Source organism: Mytilus edulis, chromosome 13 (assembly GCF_963676685.1).
Source record: "Mytilus edulis chromosome 13, xbMytEdul2.2, whole genome shotgun sequence".
Lineage (NCBI taxonomy): Eukaryota > Metazoa > Mollusca > Bivalvia > Mytilida > Mytilidae > Mytilus > Mytilus edulis.
Genome location: NC_092356.1, coordinates 65,851,160 through 65,866,392, shown reverse-complemented (window position 1 = coordinate 65,866,392; position 15,233 = coordinate 65,851,160). Strand labels below are relative to the sequence as shown.

Sequence of the window (15,233 nt, the reverse complement as noted above, 5' to 3'; positions counted from 1 at the left end):
TCTTGGATTCTGTCTATTTACAGATTTACTAAAACTAGTCCGACATCTACGTACCTAAGAATAGGATGCACAAAAACCATGTGAGTTTAGATTTAGAGCCAAACTCATGGTGTAATTGTAATGCCAAAGCAACCTGAAATGGGGTTAACAGGTTTATGTTTAAAGCAAGTATGCATTCTTTTATTGCCAGGACTTTTCGCAGTTTGTCGACAGGAAGTTTAGAAACATTACTAAATCTTTCAATGAGCATCAGAATAACAAGGAGGTCCATACCATATTCATTAAACTAAAATGCAAAGTCATCATTAAAGTTAATTTATAAGAAATACTGACTTGGAATGGCTTCGAAACTTTACAATAGGAAGTTTAAAACATTTTAATTAGGAAAATCATGAAATTATCAATGTAATCTAAATTTACAAATGTTGTTACCACTTCGTTAAAATAATACAGAGTGTGCTTTCGCTAAACTGTGTGAAAATGAACAAAATTAAAAAAAAAAAAAGGAATTCTAGTTTTACATCATGAATTAACAATTAAACTCTGTATAAAATGGCAAAAATCATATGTCAAAAGACAAAAAAAAGTAACAAATTTCAAATTTTTTCCAATCATTAAATTTGAAAAAAAATCCAAAATTCTTTTTCTTTCCATTTTATAAGAAACTGCACCGCATGAAGTGTCTACGACCGGACAAAAAAGTTAGCTTAAGTCATTGGCTTTGCAAAAAAATCTTTTTTAGCCTGCAGGTATGGCGGTCCATTAAAGTCGTAATATAAGCATTTTTTTCTTGATCTGTCACTCCACTATAAGTAGCTTGTATGTATTTTACGCATGTGGAGCAGGATCTGCTTACCCTTCCGGATCACCTGAGATCACCCCTAGTTTTTGATGGGGTTCGTGTTGTTTATTCTTTAGTTTTCTATGTTGTGTCATGTGTACTATTGTTTTTCTGTTTGTCTTTTTCATTTTTAGCCATGGCGTTGTCAGTTTGTTTTAGATTTATGAGTTTGACTGTCCCTTTGGTATCTTTCGTCCCTCTTTTACTTGCACCAAAAAATATTTTGAAAATCTTATTAAGGATGTCCGCTGCTCAGTTTCAAAATAAATAACTTTTCATTAAACTAGTATGTATTGATAAGTAATAAATTGAGGAATCAAAAAAGCCAAAAAAATATAGGGGTCTCTCTTTATTTTTCTTAGCTTTATCATTGACCAGTAAAAGTTCTCAAATACTATTAAAAAATAAAGTATATATATATAATGACCCCCTGCCTTTGTATATTAAACCCCCCTTCTATAGACTTTCAATTTAAAAAGTTCTAGCAATTCTAACTCTTGTATATAGTAATGATATTCCAAGAAGAAGTTTGAATGTATTTTACTTGCTTGAAAAGATGTTTTGAAAAATTTATTTAACAATGGAATATTGAACCCCCCCTTTTTGTCATGGTATATTGTGCCCCCCTCTTTACACCTCCAATTTAAAAAAAATAGCTATTATAACTTCTTAACATATTAATATATTAAATAGTTATGATACTCCAATTAGTAGTGTGTACGAGTCTACATGCTGGAAAAGATATTTTTAAAATTATATACTTTTAAATTTAACTAAGCCATGGTCATTTGACCCCTCCCCCTTTTTACCATGAAAAATAAAAACTACCCTTATATATTCATAAGTACAATGTATATGTTTGTTAAAATTTCAAATAATGAAATCATTCAAGTTACAAGGTCTAATTATAATTCTTCAAGAAGAATTTTGAATGATTTTTTGGAGGTTAAGACTTCAGAGCAGTTATACCATGTATACCAAGCAAAGCTATTTCTTGTAACCAATCATGGAAAATTGACATCCCCTTCTCTTCTTGTATGAATGATTTTTTTTTTTTTTTTTTTTATCTATAATGAGCTTTAGAATAATGTATAACGTTCTAATAATCATCTAGAATGGGGAAAAACAGTCAATTGTCCATATAGGTGGGGGGTTTAATTTATCATAGTGGTGTTTTGACCCCAGTGTCAATTTACCATGGGGTTCAAAATACCAAATGACACCGGTCAAAATCTGTAATGAGATTTTTAAAAGACAGTCTATTGACAAATAATATGACGAAAAAAATTAATGAGTAATGCATTTAGTAGAAAGGACAAAATATTGAACAGCAGCCTCCTTGTATAAATATTCAGAAGTCAACCTATTTACTTTGAACTCAAAACTCTCCAAAAGCCATGGGAAACCGTAAATAATCTCTGCAACATTCTTAGTCCATAAAACATCATCTTTCTTTTTTTTACAAAAAGTGATTTATTACTTTCAATCGTCTAAGGAGTTGAGAATTCGGTTGGTATTTAGGCGTCTTCTTTGATTTTATGCACCACTCGATGAAAGCGTTGTCATCAAATTTTGTTTTAAAGGAGTAATCATAGGTAATAGTGAACCAGGCGCATGTTCGAATTCAATACAGTAATCATTTGCTCTTGACTGTTGTTCAAATTATGCAAATTAATTTGATATTACAATTTTGCAGGAACCTATGTTATAGACTCCATCTAAAGAGAGTGTCCTATCTTAATATCTAGTTCCCATAAGGTCAGTGTGGTTGTACCGCGCTATACCACTATACTGCTTGGTGGTGGACGTGTAAATTGGTAAGCTGGAGGTTGAGGAAACAGATGGATATTTGGATGTTGTTGAAACGAGTATGAACCTGGATTGTTAAAGTTGGTAGATTGGGTCCATGTTGGTTGAGGATTGAGATATTGATTTTGTTGTTGAAACAAGTGTGGACCTGGATTGTTAACGTTGGTATGTTGGTTCCATGTTGGTTGGGGGTTGGCAAATTGGTGTTGTTGGTTTAGTTGCCTAATTTGATGGTTCATTGTGGCCATACTCTGTTGTAGCTGTAGGGCCATTTGCGTAGTAGGCGCAGAGCAGATAGATAAATTTTGGGATGATTGGACTTCAATTGCTCTGATTCGAGATTCTAAGGCTTGTATTTCCATTTGGTGCATCCTTTCATATATGTTAAAGGGATCTATTCTATGGAAATTCTGGTTAGTTTGTTGATTTTGGTTGTTGGGATCCATACTGTTCTGGATATGTCCTTCTCCATGATAACTGCTATTTTGTGTTTTGTTGGTCAAGGATATCTTTCTTTTGAAGGAGTTTAATTGTTTTCTCTTGGTCCTTTAGCTTTTGTTCCAATTCTGTTACATAACCATGTAGCTCCATATCCCGGTTATATTATTTATACCAGTTTTTGGTCTTGAAGTGGTTTTTGGTTTTGTTGAAGTTGACAAGTTAGAAGTTTTTGCTATCTTATTTATAGTTACACTATTGTTGCTGTTCAGAGTATTATTGGTTTCCTTCATAGATGTTACATTATACTGGATATTGGTGGTTTCTTCGAAAGGACTTTGGTCAATCGGAATATTGATTGTTTCTTTTGCAACAGAGTGGTCAACAGGAGTGTTGATGTACATGCAATTCTCAGGTGCATTTTGGTCATTCTTACTCTTGCTATACTCTTTGGTTGACGTTTGGTCATTAACACTTTCAGCTTGGTTTGAGTGGTTCAGCAAGTATGAATTTCTTTTCCTGATAGTGAATGGATTTGGTATGATAACTTCAGTGGTTGATGTTTTAATTAGTGAGCCTGAAGGTTGGTTTTCATAGGTTTTTGCTAGTGGAGGTAAGATGCTAGGATTTAGATGCGTTGTACTGTCATCATTATATAGTTCGTTCTCATTACAACCATTGCATATGTAAGGTACATTTGGGTCAATCTTGTTTACCTTGCTTTTTGTTAAACCAACACAGCTATAGTGGAACCAGTGATCACAACTTTCACATTCTATGGTGTCTTTATCTGCTTTGCCATTACATACTGGACATAAATATTCGTGTTCCTGATATAGATCAGATTTCGATGTAATTGGGTGACACGGGGAGTCAATAAATGAAGCTCCCTTTGTGTATGTTTGGTCATCGTCATCTTGAGTTTGATTTCTGACAACATTACTGTGACTTATCGCCTGAGTAATTTTGTTGTTCATATCACATATAGTGACTTCATTTTGTGATAGCTAGTTTTCTATTTGCGGGAGGATAGTTTCCATAAATAAGTCTGCCTTGGGTCCATTTACTAGTGCAGATGATTGTGAATGGTATAAATTTATGGTATATTTCTGGTATGCCTTAGCATGATCATGCTTTTGGGCAGATACTTTAAGCCTTATCTCTATTTCATGGCCTTTTTTATCTTTTACTCTCTCTTTTAAGACTGAAAAATGTTCTAAAAAGTCACCCCCTTCTAGTATTTCAAAAAGCTTTTGTTTAAAGATAAGATATGATGATGTGTTAAGCTGAATACAAAGATTTTTCTTTTGTTTCATTTCATATCTGATCATAGAATCTGAGCAACCTGATAATTTCTTGCTGATAGCCTTATTAACATTGAGTTGGTAGTCTTTCTGAAAAGTAGGTATTTTATTATCAACATGATTTGGTGTTGGATCTGATCTCCTTAGATTTGTATTTGATCTTTGACTGCGACGCAGTGATAGGGACTGACTATTGCCCACCTCATTAATGGTGCTACTGTCTGCCATGTTATGCTAGTGCTAATTTTTATATAGGGTTTAGCGCGGAACAACCACACTTACCCCGGGTAAATTGTACGTGTTTGCTCTTTAGATTGATTTCAACCCAAGATTTTGTTATTTTCCTTCTATGATAAGTTTTAGCACAGATCAACCAACTTTACCACAGGTGAGGTTTGACAAGTAAATTTTGTTAGCTATTCAGGTAATTAATAGAAGAGATGCTTTTTCCACCAATATGTTGCTACTTCACTATTTAAATGATGCGGTATAGCGAGGTACAACCACACTAACCCACGACCAAAAGAGAAACTGAGAGATGCTTTGCAATCCTAGGTTTTGTTAAAACACAACTTTCATAAAGTATAGCGCGGCACAACCACACTTACCAGGAGAAGCTTGTTTGTTTGGTCTTACTTAATGAAGAATTAACTACTGGAATATGCTTTGACAGCTACGATTTCCTTACCCTCTGCTTAAGTGACTAGGTATAGCGCGGCACAACCACACTTACCAGAGATTAGGTTAATAAAATGGAAATAAACTTTAGTAACCAATGTGTGCAGGTATGCTACTAAGGTTATGGTTACTGGGTATAGCGCGGTACAACCACTCTTACCAGACGGTACAAAATGTAAACTTGTTAGCTCAGCATTTATTGTATAAACAAACTATTTTAATACATAAGTATACATATACAGACTCATACAGTTTTTGTTATAACATGGATTTTTCTTGTAGGATCATTGATGGTTGGTTATCTGGTTTGATGATAGGTATAGCGCGGTACAACCACACTGACCTAGTAGATAAATGTTGTATTTGTTTGTAAATTTACAAGTAGATATTTTAGATGCTAGGTATAGCGCGGAACAACCACACTTACCGATAGTCTATGATTTTAGTTTAGATCCAGCAGTCTCTGATAATTCTCGGAGTGAATTTCTTTAACCAGACTTTTGCCAGAAGAGGAGTTGTGTGGATGCCGTCCTTATATAAATTTGTGTTTAAGTATTTCCTGGTTTTTTGTAATCCTTTATCTTTATCCGTATGTGTACTGTATCTAGAAGTCCTGTATAAGTCGCATGAGAAGTCTGGCGAAAAGTTGTTGAGAGAAGTATTTAGAATTTTGATACTTGAATTTAGAGATGAGACTTGTATGTCAAGAATTTTGTCCTGTTGAAGAAATTCAATTGGGTTCATATGCCCATGAGAGTAATTCCACTTTCTTATAGAATATATTGGTATTTCAAGGAATGTTACTCTACACTGAGGATATGCGGATATAATTTGGGCTATTAATTGAAAATTTGTTGTAATTTGCTCTACGATCTCAGAAGTGTCTTCAGAGGTTAAGCTTATGAGGAATGTAGAGCGGTCCAAAGTAGTTATGTCACAAGTACCTATCCAAATATATAGCCAAATTTTATTGTATTTAAGAACTAAAGATTTAATGTTCTTTTCGAGCCACTTTACTGAATCACGAGATTTTGAGCCTTTAAAACAGTTCCATACAATGTTTTCTTGGAGTGGATGGAAAATGTTATCTCTCAGGAATGTGCCTTTGCTGTCCGAATAGATAATTGGTGTATAAGTTTTTACACCTTCAGGTTCAATGATAGGTTTGTTACTAAACTTTTCTAATTTTATCTCGGACATAAATGCAGGAAAATAAAGCACACAGAAAACAATATAATAATGATGCTGCTGCAGGTTATATGACTATATATAAAGCTATCTAGCAAATGTTATTGATGATTATAATAAGCCAGCAGACATGAAGCTTTTCCGTTTGTTTACAAGTTTGGGTTAGGATTTTTTTTTTGAACGAGATTCTCAATGGCGGGAAAGAGTGTCACAGGTGAAAATCCTTTCTTTTGTGTAAAATGTAAATGTAAAAAAGTTTTCTATAGGTCACTCATGGATAAATACAATGTTCAAAACCATATCAATCTGTAAATCTGTGAACAGGTGCAGTAAATAATAAACAATTGGTGATTTTTTTCTCTCTTTCGATCTACACACATCCGTCAACATCGACCATTCGGAACCCAAACTGAAACAATTAATGTCTTGACCGACAAAAAACATATTTTGCAAACTTAATATACTAATAAGCTTGAGAAAAGTGTTACCACCATAACATTTTGCAGTTTCCATCTACTTAATAAATATCGCGATACCTCGTATGATAATAAAGGCTTGAACATGATAAATATAGGAAAGCAAAGTGGTTCAACTGTTTTAATTTTTGTATTCGAGCGCCACTGATGAGTCGTTTGTAGACAAACGCGTCAGGCGTCTATGATGAGTTTACTTCACAGGCACTTGCCTCAAAAAATTTATGTAATATATTAAGGTTTATATGAAAAAATAATGAGACAAGCACCTGTGGTTTACTTGCAGTCATTTTAATTCATTAACATTCCATATCCTGGATATTTAAACAAATTAAATACATGACATAGCTAGGATACTATTATAATATAATCGTGTTTATAGTGACTCACCTTTACTGTTTATGTACAGTGTTGTCGATTCCACAGATTATGAAACATACACAAAACACATCATTAATTGTAAATATCAACATCATATAAGCTTATACTCAAACGTCTATAACTTCAACGAGATAAACTCGTTCTTTCCTTTGTCATATCATAAATTACAACAGTATTATTAGGAAATACCCTTTGACATTAATAAACGGTTTTTTTTTCAAATATAGATATATATATAGATCTTTGCAATGTAATCTTTTTTTTTATAAACGAACTTCCCCAATCCTAATTTTACTTTTAAAAGAAAACACAAATAGTTCATTCATTTTATGTATGACACATTTTAGTCATTTTACACAGGGGCGGATGCAGGAATTTTCGAAAGGAGGGGGGGGTCCTAACCCAGGCTAACCCAGGACAAAGGGGGGTGCAAAACATATGTCCCGATACAAATGCATTGATCGGCAAAAATAAAGGGGGGGTGCGCACCCCCGGACCCCCCCCTGGATCCGCCACTGTTTTACATAATTTTAAATCAATTAGGTTTTGACCAGTAAGAACGCATTCCATTTCAGCAATTCTAAAGATATATAAAGAAAATGCAAACCCTATATATATGCATAACAAATCAGATCTGGCGGGAGAAGTTATATCATTATTGACCTTGAAATGATATACATCAGTTGCTAAACTCCGCATGCCTGAATAACTTTTATATAAATATAAACTTTAAAATGATCTCAGAAGTTTTAAAACACATTGCATTACTTTTTTCAACATTGATTTTATTCATTTAGTGCATAAAAAATATATTTTGTTTATAACATTTTCACAAAATGTCATTTATGCATGTGTGCACAAAATTATCAGACAAGAGGATTCCAGTGATGGTTGATATCGGTGTGCTCATGAATTTTGGAGGGGGTAAATTGATCCAAGTAAATTAAAGGCTCAGAGATTAAAGGAACTGTGTATAATGTTCACACAAGCAATTGTAATTCAGGGGAGGATCCAGCCATTTTAAAAAGGGGGGGTCCCAACCCAGAGTAAAAAGGGGGGGGGGGTTCCAGCTATATGATCCCATTCAAATGCATTGATCGGCCAAAAAAAGGGGGGGGTTCCAACCCCCGGAACCCCCCCCCCCTCTGGATCTGCGCCTGTAATTCTTTCTTAAAGTATTCTATATAGAGGGGGACAAGGGGGTCCCAACAACAGCAAAACAGCAAATTGATTTGGCTCATAACAGATAACAAGGAACTAAAATGGACAAAAACAGATAACAGTAAATGAAATATTAAAATAATTCGGTCTTTGACAAATCAGTATTTCTTATTACGGATATAATCCTTTGTAATGCATTCCATTTTTTATGACTATGTTTTTAGTATTAATTTATGTACCTAGAATGTGTTTAAATTACTACTCAATATATTATATTTTTTATACGCTCGTTTACGGAACGTATTATGGTATACTGTTGTCCGTCTGTTGTCAACATGTCGGACATTAACTCTAAAACTCTTTAACCATTTGCATTAAACTTTGGGAAATTGTTTTTTTTTTATAAATTTTAGATTTTAAGTTTCTGGGTAATGGGTTTTTATTCAATAAAATTGGTGTTTTTTCAGTTTTCTGATAATATCTCAAAAATGCTTTCACAAAGCAAGGAATTTTGGTGAACTGTTTATATCTATTAACATGAGGTAACTTTCAATTTTTATAAATTTTAGATTTTACGTTTCCGAGTTAACGGGTTTTATTAATTAAAAAGGGGTGATTTTCCAGTTTTCAGACATTAATACAAAAATGTTTTCAGCAGTTTTCATGAAACGTTGGTGTATTGTTTATATATATTGACTGAAGCTCCCTTTGTTGCTAATAAAAAAAGTGACCTAAAAGAGTTTGAATATTCTGACTTTTTCTAAATGACCATTTAATGAGGTGTGTGAATTTTTCTTCATAAAACTATGAGGCAAAGTGGTATATATATAGGGTAGAAAAATCAAAAGCACCAATTATAAGCATGCAATTTATCAAGTACTTCGAACGAATTTTGACACTCTAAAAGCAATTTATTCCACTATTTTCAAAGGCCTTATTTGAACAATTGTTTATCAGCTGAGGTTTTTGATTGTACCAAGTGTACTAGTAAGTAGAATACATAGTTTAGTAGGGAAACAATGGCTTGAACGAAATAAATCTTTTGTAATGAGTTATGTGCAGTTTCGGACCCAAGTACATGGTTGGAACTTTCATTGTACAATGCATTTGGTTCTGCTTTGAAAAGAATTAGAGAGCTGAGTCTATGTACCATATTATATAAAAGGTTAAGTGGTTGTTAGGACCTAGTCCTTAATTGAGATCCTTGTCGGATATTCCTGGCCATATGATTTTAATAATATTATATTATAATTTAATATGTTCGTACGGAAAACAAGGAACATTATTCTCATACAGGAAAATAAGATTATTCTAAATACACATTCATAAAAAAAATGGAATTTATTACAAAGGATAATCATAAGATATACTTGAATTGTCCTGGACCTCACTTCTGTGATGGGTATATGTTAATGGAATCCTTCTCTGAATACGGGACAAACATATTAGTAGTGGTAGACCCCAATGGCCAATGATCTTCGATTTATACCGAATATTGACCTTCAAAAAAAAATGCTAACATTCCAATTTTCAATAACAGTTAACAGCAAATACATTATCACAATAACAGATAACAAAAAAAACTAAAAGCCCAATAACAGCTAACAAAGAATAACACAATAACAGCTAACAGCAAATATATTTTCAAAATAACAGATAACAAAGAATTAAATTGCCCCATAACAGCATAACAGTTAAACCCCTTGCCCCCCCCTTTCTATATATATAAGAATCAGATATCATTTTAAATAAAACATCATATATTCAGTAAAATATGTGTGAAATAACAATATGCTATTGATAAGTTTTCATGGGGAGATAACCTAAAATATTATTCTTTTGAATAAAGATTTTTGAAAGAAAAGTTATTATCTCCCCCATGGAAACTTCCTACAAACATATATTGCAATTTTACACATATTTTACTGAATATGAAATGTTTTAATTCACATAATGTCTGATTCTTATAAATATAGAATACTTTTAGAAAGAAAAACTATATGAAAGCTTAATTTGGACAATTTAATAGCAATTCAAAATAAACAGTTACCCTTCAGCATGGAAATAACTATAATATACCTATACAAGCTGATAAACTAATTTTGTCACAACATCATTAAAGTGGAATTAAAGTCTTATAGGATTGTAAGTATGTTTTATTTTATCACCTTGCACTTTCATGACTTGGCTGTGGTTTTCTACAGCAGTTGGTTCAAATTTCTGACCAGTTGAACAATTTGATTTTATAAAACAAATTGCAATTTGGTCAAAATTTTGAATGAGTTGCAATTGGTGGAGAGCAACACTAACAGTCAAGTCACTGTAACTTTCTGTCAAACTTTGAATCTACAGTGAATATTATTCTCAGATTACTTTTGTTTAAAGCAATTTAGTATCTGCTGGAATACAATATGTGTGGCTTGCAATTTTTTGTTACACCTAACCTTTCAAGAAAATTAATTATTTCATGGAATTTTCCCGAAAGAGTGTTTTAAAAATTATATGAAGTTTTTTACGGACATTTTCTCTAAAGCAAAAGACAATTAGATTGCAAATAAGCAAAATGAAATCAACATGAAACACCTAAATAAAATTTACAAGAGTGCACACGCTGAAATGTCTCGCCTTCTATACTAATCATTGATATTATGTTGATAGTCCTAAGTATAAAGCTAAGCTTTATTACAACTGTCACATAAACTTAACATTAACCAAGATAACTAAACAAAGACCAAAGAACCTTGAAAAAGAGGTCCAGGTCAGATGAACCATGCCAGGCAGACAGGTACAGCTAACAATGCTTCTATACAACATATATAGTTGACACATTACTTATAGTTTAAGAAAAATAGACCAAAACACAAAAACTTAACACTGTTCAATGAACCGTGAAAATGAGGTCACGGTTAAATAAAACCTGCTCGACTGACATAAAGATCATAAAATATTTCCATACACCAAATATAGTTGACCTAGATGGCATATAGCATTAGATAAAAAGACCAAAACTCAAAAACTTAACTTTGACCACTGAACCATGCAAATGAGGTCAAGGTCACATGACATCTGCCCGGTAGACATGTACACTTAACAATCATTCCATACAACAAATATAGTAGACCTATTGCATATGGTATGAGAAAAACAGACCAAAACACAAAAATTTAACTATAACCACTGAACCATGAAAATGAGGTCAAGGTCAGATGACACCTGCCAGTTGGACATGTACACCTTACAGTCCTTCCATACACCGAATATACTAGCCCTATTGCTTATAGTATCTGAGATATGGACTTGACCACCAAAACTTAACCTTGTTCACTGATCCATGAAATGAGGTCGAGGTCAAGTGAAAACTGTCCGACAGACACGAGGACCTTGCAAGGTACGCACATATCAAACATAGTTATTCTATTACTTATAATAAGAGAGAATTCAACATTACAAAAAATTAGAACTTTTTTTTCAAGTGGTCACTGAACCATGAAAATGAGGTCAAGGACATTGAACATGTGACTGACGGAAACTTCGTAACATGAAGCATCTATATACAAAGTATGAAGCATCCAGGTCTTCCACCTTCTAAAATATAAAGCTTTTCAGAAGTGAGCCAACGCCGCCGCCGGATCACTATCCCTATGTCGAGCTTTCTGCAACAAAAGTTGCAGGCTCGACAATAAAATGAGGAGGCTAAAGAAAATAAACTGACAATGGCATTTCGAAAGACGAAAAACGTCGAAAAGACAAACAGTACATAAAAGAAACTTAGAAAACTAAAGACTAGGCAATACGAACCCCACAAAAAACCCACAGGCACTGTGTTTAAATTTCATAGAATTCTAGTCCCTTATACTAAAGTTATTGTCTGGAAACCAAATGTCATCGGACGACGACGTTATACCAATATTAGCGGTCGTATAAAAACTTAAATATAACAACTGAATCATGAAAAATAGGTCCTCAAGGTCAGATGACACCTGCCAGTTGGACATGTAAATCTTACATCATTCCTTACTCCAAATATACTAGACATATTGCTTAAAACATCATAAGGACTTGACCACCAAAAGTTAATAACCTTGTTCCCTTATCCATGAAATGAGGTTAAGTTCATTTTAAAGCTGTCGGACAGGCATTTGGACCTTGCAAGGTAGGCACACGCCAAATATAGTTATCTTATTACTCATAATAAGAGAGAAATTAACATTACAAATTTTTTTACTTTTTTCATGTAGTCACTGAACCATGTAAATAAGATCAAGGACAATGAACATGTGACAGACAGACACTTTATAACATAAGGCTTCTATATCAAAGTTTTAAAGATGTTAGCAACACTGCCACCTCACTATCCCTATGTTGAGCTTTCTGTGACAAAAGAACATTCTTATCTAGCTATAGCCATCAACAATATCATCAAAAACATTCGTTTTTGTACAATTAATTTCCTAACTCTCTGTACATTTATATTTTGATTCCCTCTGTATCTCCAAATAGTTGTTTTTTATCTACTAAATTCTTCATGACATCTCCTATATATTATATTGCACAATGTCATTGATATGTCCCAGTTCTTTTAAATATATGCATTAAAACGATATGAATACGGTACAATATGCAATATGATATAAATATAAACCCTGCTTTGTACTAGGCAGACATAAGCCAAATTTTGTAATGTGCTAGTTCACAAGGTATTAGCTATATATAGTCAATAGGAATTTTAACCCAACCAGTATTCACTCACACACAGGCCACAATCTTGCCAGCGAAATGAAGATTTTTAAGTCGCCAAAAAATTTTGAAAATTGTCTCCATTGCACTTGGCACAGTGGCTGAAGTTCTAACATGAGGTCTTGTCCTGCATATGGGAAAACTGTGGTGAATTAGTTAACCAGTTTTATAAAAACCCTGCCCCATTCTGTGGGTGTCTGTGCATGTAATTCAGTGTTTGGTGGCTATGTATCATATATGTTTTTTATTCATTATTTTTTTGACAAAATTTCTTGTTTGAACTTTTTGACATTTGTTTTAATTAAGGACCTTTTATAGCTGACTGTACTGTACAAGTTTCCCTCATTGTTGAAGGCTGTTCAGTGACCGATAGTTGTAAACTTCTATGTCATTTAGTCTCTGGTTTAGAGTTGTCTTATTGGCAATTACACCACATCTTTTTATTTTTATGCAAACCACAAAATCTTAACAATGTCCAATGAACCATAAAAATAAGGTCAAGATTAGATGAAACCTAGGAAACTGACAGGTACACTTCATAAAAATTCCATACACCAAATATAGGGGCCATATTCCTAATAGCAAAATGAATAGTATTTGAGGAATAAATCAAACCATAAAAACTAAACATTGCCCAAAAAAACATGAAATTGAGGTCATGATCAGATAAAACCTGACAGACTTACATGTACAGCTTACAATGCAATCATGCAATACACCAAATATAGTTGACCGAATGCTTATAGTATCTGAGATACAGATTAACCATGTAACTATAACTTTGATCACTGATCCAATCAACAGCTAGGCCATGAGCTCATAATACGCCCGTCATCTTGTGTGCAAGTTTTATGCAATAATCAAAAATAGTTTCTGAGATACAGCGCGACATATGAAAACCCACCTTTTTGAGATACGACTTGACATGTAAAAATAACCTCCCCCTTTTTTTTTTTACAAAATACTCAATAACTCTAAAATTAAATTTTAAATCATCATCAAAAAGTACACAGATCTTAAGATTAATATAACTAAGAAGTGTGTAAAGTTTTAAGAAATAATCATAAATCGTTTACGAGATATGGCACGACATGTGAAAAAAAAAAAAACCCTGTTTTAGTTACAAAGTCCTGTATCTCAAAAAAAATTAATCTTATTTTCACCAAAAAGTATACCAATCGTTTGACCATCATAAGAAACAACTAAATTAATTTTCATGAAATTTGGATAAGCAGATCCCAAGTTGCGGTGAGATATGTTTACACCGGACAGACAGACCTATAGACTGATAGACGGATAAACAGCCGCTGGACATTTGTAAACCATAATACGTACCGTCAACCGGTCATTTGTATACCATAATATGTCCTGTAAAAATTTAACGGGCGTTTAAACTACAGGCTCTAACGGGCCTTTGTCGCTCACCTTGGTTTATGTGAATATCAAACAAAGGACACAGATGGATTCTGGCCCGATTCATGACAAAATTGTGTTTTGGTGATGGTGATGTGTTTGTAGATCTTGCTTTACTGAACATTGGCTGCTTACAATTATAATGAACTTGGTCCAATAGTTACAGTGGAAAATGTTAGTAAAAATTTACAATTTTTATGAAAATTGTTAAAAATTGACCATAAAGGGCAATAACTCCTTAGGGGGTCATGCTGACTTATTTTTAGGTTTTACTTTGTCTTTGCTATACATTATTGCTGTTTACAGTTTATCTCTATCTATTCAAGATAACAACCAAAAATGGCAAAATTTCCTTAAAATTACCAATTCAGGGGCAGCAAACTAACAATGGGTTGTTCGATTCATCTGCAAATTTCAGGGCAGATAGATCTTGACATGATAAACAATATTATCCAATGTCAGATTTGCTCTAAATGCTTTGGTTTTTGAGATATAAGCCAAAAAGTGCATTTTACTCCTATGTTCTATTTTTAGCCATGGTGGCCATCTTAGTTGGTTGGCCGGGTCATCGGACACATTTTTTTAAACTAGATACCCTTATGATGATTGTGGCCAAGTTTGTTTTAATTTGGCCCAGTAGTTTCAGAGGAGGAGATTTTTGTAAAAGTTAACGACGACGGACAACTACGACGAACACCAAGTAATGAGAAAAGCTCACTCGGCCCTTTAGGCCAAGTGAGCTAAAAAGGAGGCCAGGTGAACTCTACCTTATGGAAATGTTGACCTTGTAAGAAAACCATATATATATAG

General features: G+C 33.4%; 1 protein-coding gene across 1 annotated transcript in view; it reads right to left on the bottom strand.

The window, feature by feature from the left end:
• The window catches only part of LOC139500471 (uncharacterized), a 37,120-nt gene extending 29,837 nt beyond the window's left edge, over window positions 1-7,283 (bottom strand). Inside the window, exon 1 of the mRNA XM_071289209.1 lies at window positions 7,122-7,283. The gene's annotated coding sequence lies outside the window, so the exon portion shown is untranslated. The remainder of the gene's footprint in view (window positions 1-7,121) is intronic.
• Between the last annotated feature and the right edge of the window lie 7,950 nt (window positions 7,284-15,233).